The sequence below is a fragment of the Equus quagga genome, chromosome 3, assembly GCF_021613505.1.
Source record: "Equus quagga isolate Etosha38 chromosome 3, UCLA_HA_Equagga_1.0, whole genome shotgun sequence".
Classification (NCBI taxonomy): domain Eukaryota; kingdom Metazoa; phylum Chordata; class Mammalia; order Perissodactyla; family Equidae; genus Equus; species Equus quagga.
The window spans coordinates 97338200-97353088 of record NC_060269.1 but is presented as its reverse complement, the minus strand read 5'-3'; the positions used below and the strand labels follow the sequence as shown (position 1 = coordinate 97353088).

Sequence of the window (14889 nt, the reverse complement as noted above, 5' to 3'; positions counted from 1 at the left end):
TCTGAAGGACCCATGAGAGAGCTTTGATAGAAATTCGGAGTGAGGAGGAGAAAAACAAGCTTCTTAAGTTTCTTTGGTTTTATTAATTATTCCTCACAGGTTACATATTTATTACTGTTTTCAGAGGCTTACCAGGGTGGCCACCCCCTTTCCTTCATCTAGAGGGGTGGCTGCCTACAGCTGATGCTTCTTATAAAAGGCATGTGTGAGAATATCCTCCATTCTAGTCTATGTAACTAACTCCCTTCATCTTCTCTTGCCCCCACATTTGCTAATTGCGAATTGGTGCCACCAACTGGGGCAAGATCTGTCAAAAATCAGCCATTAAAAATTATGGCTTCTGGCTGGCTTCATGTTTTATGTGTATCATGTGAAGCCTGAATCTCAAAATAGATCCCTAATAATGAGAGAAAGCCAAGCCTGCCCTGGCTTACCGATTGACGCAGGGATTTGAAGGAATTATTAGATGACACCAAGCACCACGCCTGCCATTTGGGAGTTAAAAACGCAATCTCCCACCCATGTAGACAGAGACAAACACAAAGGAACATAAACACAATCAAGTAATAAATACACTAGGCAGATCCTTATTCACCAAGAAGAACAAACATTTGCTTGGTGAGACAAACTTCCCAGTTCCTGAGAACATGGAAACATCGTCATTTCCCATAAACTGCGTCACCCCAGGCAGCGTGTTTATTTCACGTCTCCAGGCTTCAATATCTTCACTTTTTAAAACAAGATTTTCCAAAAAGTCATGCGTGTTTGCAGGTGTCCATCACATTGGAAGAATATTTGAGGACGAAATCCCAGTTCAAAGGGAAACTCTCTTCTCTCCTGTTGCAACTTTTTCAAGGATGGGTGGAAATCCTAAACAAAGAGTAACAAGAAAGGTGAATTTTTTTTTAAAACATAATTACGTTTTTTTTTTTTTTTTTTTACTGAGCTAACATCTGTTGACAATCTTCTTTTTTTTTTTCCTTCTCCTCAACTCCCCCCCAGTGCATAGTTGTATATTCTAGCTATAAGTCCCTCTGGCTGTGCTATGTGGGACGCCGCCTCAGCATGGCCTGCCAAGTGGTGCCATGTCCATGCCCAGGATCCGAACTGGCGAAACCCGGGGCCACGAAAGCCAAGCGTGCAAACTTAACTACTTGGCCACTGGGCCAGCCCTTGGGTATTTAACAATGGCAGAATATTTAACAATGGATCTAAAGCTTTCTTGACATTTAATTCAGTTATACAAGAAACAATACTGCACCTGATGCGTTTCCCTCTGGCTCATCTGTTTGATTTTCATCATGTTCATTCTTGGAAATGTGAACACAGGCAGCAGATAGGTGAGGTAACCACTTTTCCAACACCAGATATGAAGCTCAAACAAAGGTTCATTTATTTTATTTTAGCTGGAGATTTCCAAAGGAGCATCCTTTTTCTCTGTTAATTTGAATATAGATATTAGCTTTTTAATTAGAGACATATTACAATTGTCAATTCAAAGTAAAAAAATTAAAATGTCATTTCCAATTTGAGTATGTTAACAAATTAAAACAAAAGAAAGGAAAGGAAGAAAATCTTCCATTATTAGTGATAGCCAACAGCATGACATCTGCTGTTTACAAATATTATACTGGCGAGCCTTTTAAATTATTTTTTGTGATATGAGGATGGGTTGTGCTGACCCCTCTGAGACCTCTCCCTCAACTTTCCCCGTGACCACGATCACAAGACATTTGTCAGCCGACACTCTACAGAACAGAGTAAGGCCAGTAAGGCCATGACTTAACACTCACTCAAGGGGCCCTAGTCACATGCACAAAAGACTAGATCTTTCCAGAATTTAAACCCAGACTTCCCGAAACCATTCATTGAGTCCCTTTCATGCAAGGTGCTTCCCTGGATGTTCTGAGCACTTAACCCTCCAAGCAGTGCCGTGCAGGATGCTGAAACTGTAAATCACTCACACCCACACATTTAGAAGGAAGAGAGCCAGGCTTTCACCTAGGTCTGTCTCCCTCCATGCTCTTTCCTCTGCTCCACAGACCCAACACTAAAGAAGTGAAGCAGAGAGATGAGTACAGTCAGCCCCTGCCAGCGGGCCCAGCTTCACAGGTGCTCATCCTGGCAGTGGCATAAGCCCCAGCTCAGAAGGGCCCCATGCTTGGTTGAATGTTCTGCCATTATTGTCTTGAAGCTTTTAACCATTTTTGAACAAGGAGCATCACATTTCATTTTACCCTGACTTTTGCAAATTATCTATCTTTATCCTACCTGTAAGGACATCACATAGCAGAGGAACAGTCCCGTTAAGGCCCCCTTTGGGGACACTGAAATGAAGAGGGCTGCCTTCTGTATAGTTGCCTAGCAGATCAGTCATAAAAGTGATCTCAAGGCGTTCTAGGCATTTGAGGAAAAGCTCGGATTTCTGTCATTTTTCTTAATGGGAGATAGAAGTGAGAGGCAGTGTTTGTCAAATTTTTCCCCCATAATTACCTGTTCCCTCTAATAATTTGCTTTACATTTTGAAGTTTGTGGCAATATCTCATATCAAATAAGTGCTCTAATAGAAGAAATGATGTTGCACTCTTGGGGTTGCTTCTTTTTTGGTGTCAGTGTACAGTGCACACTCATCTCTCTTCACGCTCTGAAGGAATTAGCAACTCTTCTCAACTCTAGAACAGCAAATAATTGTAAAGGCCAAGTCCGCTGGAAATGCAAGGGAGATCCACATTTTCTCAGTTTTAAATCTCTTAGAAATCCCAGAGATATGCAAAGAAAAAAACAGCTTCTCTTACTGGTTTGAAAATGAACAGTACTCTCACTGTCAACAGATAATGATCTGGAATGCCCAGGGCACCACCTGATAATTATCCAACGTTAACAATTACACCAGAGAGGGGAATTCTTTGTGAGTAGACAAAAAACTATGTGGGATTTAGTGCCCAATTGTACAGTGGAAGGTTTTGCTTTAGATGTAGGTGGAACCTTGTATGATAACATTTTGGTGATAAAGTCTCACCCTGAATTCTTACCTACCAATTTGATATGGTATTTGGAATTCTAACACTAGGGTATCATTCTTTTGGGTTAAAAATTGCCTGATTAAATATTCTTTCTTCATTTGTTACAATCAACTAACAGATCCTTTTTCTGCATGGTTGGGTGGACTTAGAAGGTTACGAAAGCAAGTGAAGGACATGCTGAAAGAGGAAAATAGGCTGTAGAAAGTAAATTTTTCCCCATTTTTCCTGTTCAGGCCTCATAATTTTGCCTGAAACTATGCTGAAATCTGACATGAGGACCATTACGGAAATAACATTTTTAACATCAACAACATCAATAATAATAATAAATATTTTTGAGAGCTGCGTATGGCACTACACCAAACACATTTTATGTGTTATCTCATTTAATTCTCAAAACAGCTGTATGGAGGCAACTATTCATATCCATTCAAATGCTTTCAGCTGCAAGAGCTAGAGTTAGACCTGATTCAAAATGCTGTAAATAATGAAAGAAACCTATTATTTTAAATAACAAGAAATGTAGGGTTGGGTAGTTTTAGAATCGGGTAAGTCAGCAGCTCAGTGATGACATCAAGGACACAGGTTCCTTTACACCTTCTGCTTCACCCTCCTGGCATCATGTAAGTCTTCTCAGCTTATGGTTACAAGATGGCCGTAACTGCTCCAAGCATCATAGCGTCACACAACATCCAAAGGACACAACAGAGAACATGACCCATTTTAAGAATGAGGGCAAGTTTCTAGAAGCTGCTCCACAGACTTGCCTCATTTTCTTATTGACTATAATTTCATGACATTTCCAATTCTATGTCAATCAAATTCACAGTGAATAGAATCCCTTTGACTGGCTTAAAATAATCAATATTTGCCTCCTGAAGCTGAGAAGAGGTCCAGACTTCTCTGTATGCAAAGATGCCCAAAATCGGTTGTATAAACAAGGAAGCAGGGGGTAGGGGGGTGGATTTTGCATAGACATCCAAGTACGTCTACCACAGACGTCACTGTATCATCTAGTAAATGAGAACACAGAAGCTCAGCAAGCCCTGTGACTTGCTCCAGGACACACAGCGGGTACATGATGACACCAGGATAGCATCAACACCAGTGTGTGGAACTCTAAAGGTCATGCTTTCAATCACTGTGCCTTTCAACACACTACCTTTGTGTATACATCCAAAAACATTCCCAATTTTTGCAACAATAATTTAAAAAATAAAGCACCATTGTATCACCATCATAAGCTTCATGAAGAAACCCAAAATGATTTCTTCATGCCTACGTGAACTGTACTAGTAGATAGACAGCATTTTGTTTGGCAGATATACTCTCCCCAGTCTAATATCAAGCTTGACACTCTAGTTAAAAGCTACTGGGAAATTTTAGCCTAATGGGATGCCTGTGGTCGTGGAAAGAAGTTCCCAAACCTCTGAGAGCAATCCAGCCACTAGGATTCAGAGGCATTGAGCAGGATTGTTCCTATTTAAATATTTACAGTTTGATAATATAATGAACTGTGCAATAATTGCTAAATGTGATGTATCTTTAGCCATAATACTCTCCTAAGATAACCTTGTGTCATACTAACCCAGGATAACTAGCTATTTCTAAACTACTAAGTTTGTTACAAAGATTACTTCTGGATTTTCTGCTGCTAGTTTTTATAAGCACATATGGATTGAAGTTGGATGAAAGAAATTATTTCTTCCAGGGTTTATAGACAAGTAATTGTTTGGGGGAGAAAAAAGAAGATACACATTGATTCTATATTTGTTTTTCTTGTAATTGTTTAATTATTTTAAAAATGAAGGGAATGGTAATGACTTTCCCAAAATTCTTTAACTAAATGAAAATGGTTAAAGGCAGAGATGTATAAATACATTAAATTCTTAGATGACTGATTCTACCTAAATGAAAAAAAAAATTTATTATAGAAACTTCAGTGGAAATGAACAGCTGAAAATTGGATCTGAATTCGACTCTTGGCAGTAGTCTATAAAAATATACCAAAATAAAGAGGCTGAAGAGCCTCACCCAAAGAATTTTAAAATTTAATGTGCTTTAGGAATTAGTAAGAAGGAAAGACAGTTTTAGTTTTAGTTACCCTAACTTTTGTTTCTTTTTCCAACCTCATCCTTTCTTATATTTAATTGTGACTTTGGAGGCAAAAACTAAACAGTTATACTTATGTTCTTCAAATGGAGACATTTTTAAGCCAGATAAGCATGTCTAGAAAAAAAGATGATGAAATTAGAGATGACTTTTAACACCACTTATATCTATAATAAGGGTGTCAGTGAATCAACCAATTTGATTTTTTTCTAACAAATTCATTGGGTGTTTTGTTTTCACGAAGAGACAACATGAATTCTGCAAAAAGATTTCAACCGTATTTAGTGAAAAAAAATCTGTTTTCCAATTAAGCGATTTATTGTCATCAAGATCATTTTGAACATAAAGAAGAAAAAATTACTTGCATTATTATAAAATGCACATCACTTTGTATTACGGTTTGAAAGGAGAAATTTTAACAATTACTGTAAATAATTACATATTTAGATCACAAAAAGAAAAATGATAAAAAACTGTAACTGGTTGAGATTTCATTGGTTGTAGAGAATCCTAACAATACTGTTTTACACCCTTACGTAAAATAGAAGTGACAGCTTGGAACTATGAAAAGTCATGGGAAACCAGAAAGTGACTTTGAACTCTGAAACTTCTTGAAGAGAGAGGAAATGAGATCAGGAAATTTATTTTTTTTCCTAGGAAACTTGGCATTGGAGCGACAATGAAAAACCATAGACAGGGGATGATAGTAAATGGACATCAATTTAAGCCTTTATAGTAAGGGTGAAATTCAAACAGACTGAAATTGCTGTTTCTCATTTTTAAATTTTACTGACTCATTACACCCAGGAGGAAATTCTTAGCAAATGTCTTGCTGATTGAATAAAGGAATGAATGGCATGAATGGAATGCATATATAAATGTCTCTAGAATCATTAAGACTTTTCAAAGCGTTTTTAAGGGGTACTTTAGCGTGCTATGGTGGTGAAAGAGGTGGTTCTGGAATAAAACTAGTTAACAAAATTAAATTCTTGTACTAAAACATAAATAAAATTATAATCTGAATTCATTCCAAAGTAGGTAATGCAATGGGGTTGAGTCAGTGAGGTTCAAAGGCAAAAAAAAGATAGTGTTGCTAAAGGCATGTATGCTTATGTTCCATTCTCTAACTGTTTCCATTTACTGATCCAATTTCCTGTTCAGTGGCCTGTGTACCTTGCTATAACCCATGGAATGTGATCCAGGAAGAGTCTGCACACCTAATCCTCCTAAAATAGTGAGTCAGACATAGCATCCACAGTAATCTACAAAGAACCCAAAGATGGCAACTACCATCATTGAAATATGACCTACTTGGATGTCTTGCCTGTGGCAACGCAGAAGAACCAAGTCAATAAATGTGTACATTCTATAAATTTTGGAAGATTTTCTATTGTACTTTTTATCTATGATTCTAAATATTCATGAACATTTTAGACATTCTAAAAGACCATTTAAATATTACTTCCACTATATAGATGGAAAAGTCAAGATAATGTAAATATCGGCTCCATTTCAACAATTGCAATTTCCATGTTACAGTTATTTGCATATAAATAGGCATGTTGCCTGAGCCACTCACTGACGTGTGTATGGCCTCAGACTCTACTTCCCTTTGCCCAGATCCTTACACTTACACGAATAACAGTGGCCACTTAAACTTGCTGCCTCAGATACAGGCCCACTAATATATCTTTGAAAATCAAAAGTGTAGGAAAGCTGTCAAGGGAAAGGATACAATGGTAAGAGTTCAGGACCTACACTGGAATCACACAATAAATGGATATGCTACCCTTCAAAGTAGGCCTCCAACAAAGGCCTAAGTAAGGCCAGGAGGAGGGAAGCTAGATTAATGATTGCTCTGAATGAGAGAAAGGTCAGGCTTCGGCACTCATGACTGACCATTTTGAAATAGCGTAGTGCGGGACCTGCCTTGATTTTGATACAACAAAGACTACACATCACTCATCCATTCGAGACTTTTCGGGCAATATGCTAATCACTATGCTAGGAGCTGGCAATACAGTGGTAAATAAGACACACTGAGCTTACAGACTAGCAGAAAAATAAAACATTAACAAATACTTGCACAATGAATTAAATACAATTGTAAATTGATATATAAAAAATGAAAAAATACTATAGCAATGTATTATAGGTAGAAAGTGTACATGTCCTGGTTTGTCTGGGATAATTCCAATTTATACCTACTGTCCTAGGATAATTGTCAGTGCTGCTCCCTTTCACTCTCATAGGTGCCCCGTTTGGGTGATAAATACGTGATTACTGTTCACTTTAATAAGAGGCGATCTGATTTAGTCTGAGAGCCATTATAGACTTTTTTCAGAAACTGACTTTTCAGCTGAGACATAAGAATGTGAGAGCTACCCAGAGAGGGAAGTCGGATGCTATAAAATGAAGGGAGGACAGAGGAAATTGCACATGCAAAAATCTAAGGGGGGAAGAAGCCCAGTCCATTTCAAGAACTTGTGAACAGGGAGGGGTTTGGTAAGATCGGCAGTGGCAGAGCGTGCAGAGCCTTATAGGTAATTTCATAAGTTTAAGACCTAGAGCAATAAGAAGCCTTTGAATCACAATAATGTTAATAATCAGCACTAAAATGTATTGTTTAGGATGTGCCATGTGCCAATGTCTGTTCCATACATGTGAGAGATATTAACTTGCTTAGATGCACTACCAGAATTTGAAGCAGGTGGTATTACATCCCCATTTTTCTTTTATTTTATATTTTTAAATTTATTATTATTATTATTATTATTTTTGTGTGAGGAAGATTTGCCCTGAGCCAACATCCATGGCCAATCTTCCTCTTTTTTTTCTTGAGGAAGATTAGCCCTGAGCTAACAACTGTGCCCATCTTCCTCTACTATCCCCTTTTTTCAGATTAGGAGACTGAGGCACAAAACGTTCAACTTGCCTAAAGTCATATATCAAGAAAATGAAGCAAACAGGCCTACAACCAGGCAGACTTGCTCCAGAGTCCTTACTCTGTTAATCAGGGGACTGACAATACTAGATTTGATAGTTATTTTTGTAAAAATTTAATTGAGCCTAAAGAACTTCAAAGTTCTGAGTTTATTCTAAAATGATTAAATGACACTGAAATGTTGAACTTGCTATTGCTTTCTCCTCATCAGGTTAAAGTTTCTATTCTCAGAGCAGTAAAGTATGATCTCTCTGTGTTAAAAAATGAGGATTTGGACATATGCATTTATATGGGTAGAAAATAACTGAATGGAAACATGCAAAACTGTTAAGCTGTTACCTCTGAGAGTTTGTTGGGATGAAGGAGAGGGAGGACAAGGGATTTTACTTTTCATTCTGAATTATTATTTTTTTTCATGAGTGTATTTTTTTAACAATAAATATCAAAAAGTAACTATCAGCAGCCCCCAAATTCCTCCTTGCTAAGAAACGTACAATGCTTTTGGAGCTGAAGAGAACTGTAAGCAAGGAATCACTGATATCAACCTCCACTTCTCCCGTGAGAACAGATAGTCATGAGAAAAGGCTTCAAACAAACCACATAGGATGTTTGTTTGAACAAGAAATTAGGGACGTTCATATTACCAAGGTACTGTACACTCTGACGATGACTGTAATCCTGTTCTTTCCTGGTAATGAGTAGTAATCCTTTGAAGAGAACCCAATGCTATCACAACAGACAGTGCAACTCAGCGTCAAGACATTTTCCAGGGAGTGCAACCCAATGTTAACAACGTTCAAGTAAAATTGCTGTGTGGTTGGACTGGGTTTTAGTCCAATTCTATACAAGTCCTAGTTTCCAAGACATTCTTTCAATTGATTTAATCAATCAATCAAAGAATTCAATTCTTTCTTTTCTTTTGTTTATGTAATTATTTTGTTGAGATCATATTGCCCTATAACATTGTGTAATTTCAGGTGTACATTGTTTTGTATCAGCTTTTGTATAGACTGCATCGTGCTCACCACCAATAGTCTAGTTTTTATCCGTCACCATATATATGTGTCCCTTTACCTCTTTGCACTCCCCCAACCCCCTTCCTGTCTGGTAACCACTAATCTGTCCCCCTTATGCATGTGTTTGTTTATCTTCCACGTTAGTGAAATCATATGGTGTTTGTCTTTGTCTATCTTATTTCACTTAGTATAATACCATCAAGTCCATCCATGTTGTCAGAAATGGCACGATTTTGTCTTTTTAATGGGTGAATAATATTCCACTGTATACATACACCACAGCTTTTTATCCATTCATCCATTGTTGGGCATTTGGGTTGCTTCCACACCTTGGCTATTGTGAATAATGTTGCACTGAACATAGAGATACATAAATCTCTTTAAGTTGTTGATTTCATGCTCTTTGGATAAGTATCCAGTAGTGGGATAGCTGGATCATATGGTATTTCTATTTTTAGTTTTTTGAGAAATCTCCATACTTTTTTCCATAATGGCTGCACCAATTTGCATTCCCACCAGCAGTTTGTGAGGGTTCCCTTTTCTCCACATCCTCTCCAACATTCGTTATTTTTTTGTCTTGTTAATTACAGCCATTCTGATGGGTGTAAGGTGATATCTCACCGTAGTTTTGATTTGCATTTGATTTTGATTTGATATTGAACGTCTTTTCAGTGTGTCTCTTGGCCATCTGAATACTTTCTTTGGAAAAATGTTCATATCCTCTGCCCATTTTTTTTTTTTTTTTTTTTTTGGTATTTTTGTCTTGAGTTGTATGACTTCTTTATATATTTTGGAGATTAACTACTTGTCAGGTATATGATTTGCAAATATCTTCTCCCAGTTGTTAGGTTGTTTTTTCATTTTGTTCATGATTTCCATTGCCTTGCAGAAGCTTTTTAGTCTGATATAGTCTCATTTGTTTATTTTTTTCTTTTGTTTCCCTCGCCTAAGTAGACACGGTATTCAAAAAGATACTGCTAAGACCTACATCAAAGAGTGTACTGCCTATATTTTCTTCTAGGAATTCTATGGTTTCACCTCTTACCTTTAAGTCTTTAATCCATTTTGAGTTCATTTTTGCGTGTACTGTAACATAATGATCTACTTTTGTTCTTTCGCATGTGGCTATCCAGTTTTCCTAACACCATTTATTGAAGAGACTTTTCTTTCTCCATTGTATGTTCTTGGTTCCTTTGTCGAAGATTAGCTGTCCATAAATGTGTGGTTTTATTCCTGGGCTTTCAATTCTGGTCCATTGATCTGTGTGCCTGTTTTTCTGTCTTTTGAAATTTTCAGACATCTCCCATTCACTTAACTGAGCAAACAAACTGAAATTCCCCTTTGCTTTACATATAATCTTAGGTCTAAATTTGTGTCTATATGATGTTTGGTCACTTCTGCAATATTCATGTGAATGTTGGGTTTTTTTAGAGTAATACTTCTGAATACTATCTATTTGTGCAATGTGCTATGATGATGAAGGCATATTGACTTTGCTTAATGATGATGATGATGATGAAGTCCATAACAGAAGTCTATTATTTCCTGGGAAATTTGACAGCTTCTTGGAACTGAGCTCCAGGATCCTCAGGTCTCAGGTTGCACTGATCCTTATATTTAAACTGTGTTCTCTTATCTCTGAAATACTTACTTTCCTGTGTTTTTGTGGAAAAGACAAGTATCAGGATGTGGAATATTCCATTCAATTTTAAGTCAGATGCAGTTGACAGTATGGCTTTGTTTCTGAATCCTAGCCTTGGGTATGTGATCTAACACATTTTAGAAACTTACAAATATTAAGATCTAGAACACAACCCTCTTTCATTTGTTAAATAGGTATTTTGTTAGATTTTACGTTAAAGAGAATCTTTCTCCACTTTGCATCCATAGCACATTGTTCCTAATGGTACCACAGTACTTATAACGTTTCTTTTTATTTTTTTATGTTTCCACTTCTCTTGTTTTTGAAAAGTTAATATTATCATTATTATTATTATTATGTCTCCAACACTGAAGAACAGTGTCTAACATGTAATAGGTTCTCCATATATATAGATTGAATGAAGCAAAGAAGAAATTAATAAATGCATGAGTGATTATGGATATATATATGGTTTGGGCTAGGGGCTTTGATTTCAATAATTATTGATATAATCAACTTTCTGAGTAGGAAAGGATAAAGACTACATTATTATACACCTTATTCTGCATTTTTAAATGGAGTGAGTCTGATTAAGAGAGAAGAGAATGGATAGCCATCGTTATATCAGTTGTGGTAGCTGGATAAAAGAGATGATATATGAAATAATTTAAAATAAGTATCTAACAGTTATAGTCGTCCCTCCATATCCCCAGGGGATTGGTTCTAGGACACCCTCCCAATACCAAAATCCACAGAAGCTCAAGTCCCTTATATAAAATGGGGTAGTTTTTTCATATAGCCTATGCACATCCTCCTATATACTTTAAATCATCTCTAGGTTACTTACAAAACCTAATACAATGAAAATGCTATGTAAATAGCCATTATACTGTATTGTTTACAGAATAATGACAAGAAAAAAAGTCTGTACTATTCAGTACAGACCCAACCATCATAGGCCTTTTGATGCATGGTTGGTTGAATCCACGGATGCAGAAGCTGTGGAGACTAAGGGGGACTATACTTCTATTTTCAGAGAAACTGGGAATCAGGGGAGAAAAAGAAAAGAAGGTTTGTTAGCTTTAGCCTTGGAAGGTAAGGCAACAGTTGAATACTGCTTCTTCAGACAATAGGTAACTGTAGAACACGTGTGGCCTGTCTCATCCTACAGCAATAGAAGAACAACCACATCCACTCTTCAGGACCTAGCACAGAGATATGAACAGCAAAATCACCAAAACACAAGAAAACTGACTTAGAACTCCTTGTGCAGGTCAGCAACACGAATATACTCCTAAACATGACTCCAGTCTTCTTCACCACTAGATAGTCGCAAAGGGTCCTCAGCAACCACAGATGGTGCCGTCTCAACTACCTCTTGGAGCAACCTGCCACTGGGCACAAATCCTACTTACAAAATGTTTCAGTCCCATACTTGCGTACCCCTTAATGATCAGAAAGTGAAAAGGGATAGAATAAAAAAATCTTTATGGGAACATATCAAAAGTCTGGCTATTTGAGTATTTATTAGGATCTCAGCGTTCTTGAGGTGAGGGGGAAAATAGAATGATTTACATATGATTTCCAATGAATAAAATAAGAATCAGATAATGCATCTGCCAATATATTCATCTTAGATAAACCTGCAAAAATCCCAAGAAATTATTTGGGTTTTTCTGAACATCACTGGCTTTGATCTATGTCATATCTCCCGTTTACAAAAGAAGGCCTATTACATCTGAAATATATAGGATAATCAGAAAGGGATCTTGAAAAAAAGTTTTATTTTGAATATCTTTGAACACCACATAGCTTTATATCTGCCAAATACAGCTGGACTTTAAGGTCTGAGAACCTCGTCACAGAAGAAATTGAGAAATGGTGAAAGCCTTAATACTTTCCCCTTAAGTTCAGGAATAAGCAAAGATGTCCTGTCACAACTCCTATTCAATACTTTTCTGGAAGTTCTCGACAGTAATTCAAGGCAAAAAAAAAAAAAAGAAAGAAGAAAGAGAGAAAGAAGGTGTATATATATATATTGTAAAGGAAGAAATAAAATGGTCTCTTTAGTATCAGTATTTTCTTCTATATCAGCTATGATTATCTCAAGATTATGCATCAAACTATTTATTTGTCTTTCAACCATGTCTAATGTATTCCTTGCTCTTTATGTCATATTTGGACATTTTTTCCATAGTTTGAAATTGATTTTTCTATCTCATTCTTCTGTTGTTTCAAAATTTTAAATTTGTTTTATTCAATTATATTCCTGTTATGTTCTTCTCAGCATAAACTACTCAAGGATAATCTCTTCTGTCGGTTTATTTCTTGCTGACAGAGTCCTTACATTTCTATACCCAATGGTCCTTCCTTTAACATGCTTAGTTTCCACGCCTTCTCCTTGTATCTTCCTAGTGCTTAAATGAGGCAGTGCTGTGCACAGCACCTCCTGTCTCCCATATCGTTTGAATCACTTCTCCTTGACATTCTACACACCATATCCTCAAACAATTTATCTTTACTCAAATGAACTTCAAAATAAGGACTGTAAGTTGATTTCTAGCCAATGTTCTGAGACAGAGAATAGGAGTAGGAAAGGCTTAAGAACGCACTGTGCCTTGGTGTAATCCTCGCTAGAGGACTTGGCCATAGTTTTCTCTCTGAGAACCAGGGGAAGATCAAGCACCAGGGCCCACTCTAGAAAAAGTACAACTCTCTCCTGTAGATTTATTCTCATCTACCCCAATCCAGCTGACCTGTATGATGATAAGTTTGGCAGCTATTCTTCCCTCCAAGCATTTTCCCTTCAGTTTTTCCAGGTCTTCCTGCGTATCTCAGTTCACTTCTTCACAAGTAGAAAGCATTCATGAGAATTCTCATGATTTCATCAACTGATGGAGGTTGGAGGTAAAGTTGGGGGCCTTCTCTCACTGCACTGCACTGAGGTCTTCGGGGTTTCTATGTGTCATGGTAACTTTTCAAAAGCTTATGATATGAGGTTATGATCCTTCCTATGTTTATCGGTGCTAGTAGTAACTCAGAGAATTTTGTTTGTTTTGCTTTTGAGAAAGATTAGCCCTGAGCTAACATCTGCTGCCAATCCTCCTCTTTTTGCTGAGGAAGACTGGCCCTGAGCTCACATCCATGCCCATCTTCCTCTACTTTATACGTGGGACGCCTACCACAGCATGGCTTGCCAAGCGGTGCCAAGTCCTCACCCAGGGATCTGAACCGACAAACCCCAGGCTGCCGAAGCGGAACGTGTGAACTTAACTGCTGTGCCACGGAGCCTGCCCCTAACTCAGAGAATTTTAGTAACTAGTGTTGAAGAAACCAGGCTTCACTTTGTATTCATTTTAAATCTGCTAATAACTCTTTATTTGGCCATAACTACAACTGTTGGGGAAAACATGGGAAAGATTAATAGAGAGAGTCTGTGTAATAAAAATTGCACTTTCATCCCAAAGGTAGATTTTAATAGTACAACAATCAAATTAAAGATACAGCTTTGATATTTTTTCCTTCAGAGATTCAAGTAAACTTGTTATCTGATATGGGTGTCAATATATTTCAGGTTCATTTCTTGGAAAGCCTACACACATTTTTCATGGCTTTATTGAGGTATAATTTACATCTAATAAAACTTAATCATTTTAGGTACAGTTTACTGAATTTTAGTGCTTCTGAAGATATAATCAAGATATAAAATAGTTTCAACTCCCTAAAAGTTTCTTCATGCCCTTTTGCAGTTGCTTCTCCCCCTTCCCTCTAGCCTCAGGCAACTGCTAATATGATTATGTAGTTTGCCTTTTCTAGAATTTCAAATAAATGCAATCATACTGCATATTGTCTTTTTTTTTGCTTCTTTCATTTAGTATAATGTTTTTGAGATTTCGTTTTTCTTTTTCAAAATTGTTGAAAGAGGGCTCATTTTTTTATCAGCAAAAGAAAACATTTAAAAAAGTAAAATGCCATGTTCTTTATATAAAAATTGTATAAGAACTTAGAATTATTTCATAACATGAACTTCTAAAAAGTATCAGTGGAAACTTAGTCTGCTTTTCCATATGAAATTTAAAATCAACTAGTCCATTCCTTCAAAAATACATATTTTTTAAAGTTAATAAACAATTTTTTTAGAGCAGTTTTAGG

The 14889-nt window shown here is 36.8% G+C and overlaps 1 long non-coding RNA gene across 2 annotated transcripts in view; it reads right to left on the bottom strand.

The window, feature by feature from the left end:
- Positions 1-564: 564 nt before the first annotated feature.
- Positions 565-14889, bottom strand: part of LOC124237357 (uncharacterized) — a 41754-nt gene continuing 27429 nt past the window's right edge. Inside the window, exons 1-3 of one of the 2 annotated variants that reach the window (XR_006887985.1) lie at positions 2494-2666; positions 1262-1437; positions 565-870 (exon numbers count right to left, since the gene is read on the bottom strand). This is a non-coding gene — a long non-coding RNA (uncharacterized LOC124237357). Of the gene's footprint in view, positions 871-1261; positions 1438-2493; positions 2667-14889 lie in introns of those variants that run through there. The other variant, XR_006887984.1, reaches the window with a different exon arrangement.